We start from the raw sequence: 1,326 nt of genomic DNA, 5'->3' as shown, positions 1-1,326 counted from the left end.
TTCTCCTGCAGGCCCCATGTTACCACAGGGGACAGAGTCCAGCAATCCTGGAGCCTCAGTCATGGCTCCTTCTCCTGCAGACCCCGTGTTCCCAGGGAGCCTGGATTTCGCCAATCCTGAACCAGTCTTGGCTCCTCCTGCAGGTCCTGCGTTCCCAGGAGGCATGGATTTCTGCACACCAGGAGCCCCAGCCTTGACACCCTCAACTGCAGATCCTGCATTCCCAGAGGATTCGGCTTTCTGTAGCCCACATCAGCCCAGTTCACGGACAGTCTTTCCAGCAGAGGAGCCCTGCCTCTCCAGCCAAGGCCCTGCCCAGGACACCTCATATGTCGCAACCCCAGACCCAGCCGGGTCCCTGGACAACCATGAGGGCTTCTCACCAGATGCTCTTGTGATCCCTGATTTCGCAGACCTGCTGCTAGCCCTGGATCCCTGGGCCGGATACACGCCCCCTTCCTCCTTCTTGTCTGGACACCAAGAGGGAGATGACTCTGAAGTTGAAGCGAAGAAGTTCCTGTGTCCCTAAGGAAGAGTGTTCCTGCTAAGTCCATCAGATTCTTGGGACCAGGGGGACTCGGGCCCTCCAGACAGTGAAGAGCACCCCAACAGTGGGGGTGATCTTCCACAGCAGGACGGCCCCCTCCATTTGTCAACTGTGCAGGTGGCACTTGCTGTGTTCACCTCTGACATCTGTGGGGGGCTTCTGACATCTGTGGGGGGCTTCTGAAGGTCTCCGCCAGGTTACTGGGCAAACAAGAAGCGTTTATTTCCCTGCTAAGAAGTGAAGCTTTCCCCACATCTTCCCACAGCACCTAAGGAATACACGGACGTGTTTGTTCTTTTATATTTGAATTTTTGTACCCTCTTTATGAATAAAGTGTTATAAACAAGTTTTATGTCTTGCATTTCTTTTTTTCCTAAAAAATGTATTTATTTATGTACACAAGAACTGAAGAACTGGATTTCAGGCCAGAGGTGCAGGGTGTGAGAGAACTCACCAGAGACAGAGTGGGGAGCAGAACAGGCAGACAGAAACCCACTGCTGAGGGGAGCAGCGGGGAGAATGGAGAGGCCTGCTGCGTTCTGTGGGTCACTCCCTGGCCGGGGATGGAACTCGTGCTGCAGGGACTGCGCTTCAACCCCTTGCACCACCAGGGAGGCCCCTACATTTCCTCAATGCGGTCTCCAGTGCTTTTCATTTGATTTCATGGACCATTTGTAAAATGATTGACTGATGCTATAGAGCAAAATAAAGTTCCCAAATGCCCTTCATTCCATAAGCCCCATTTTCAAGTTTAGATCAGTTTTTTGTTTTTTTGTTTT

This window comes from Condylura cristata, unplaced genomic scaffold (genome assembly GCF_000260355.1).
Source record: "Condylura cristata isolate star-nosed mole 26May11 unplaced genomic scaffold, ConCri1.0 scaffold00041, whole genome shotgun sequence".
NCBI lineage: Eukaryota > Metazoa > Chordata > Mammalia > Eulipotyphla > Talpidae > Condylura > Condylura cristata.
The sequence above is the reverse complement of the archived record's forward strand: the minus strand, read 5'-3'. Positions refer to the sequence as shown.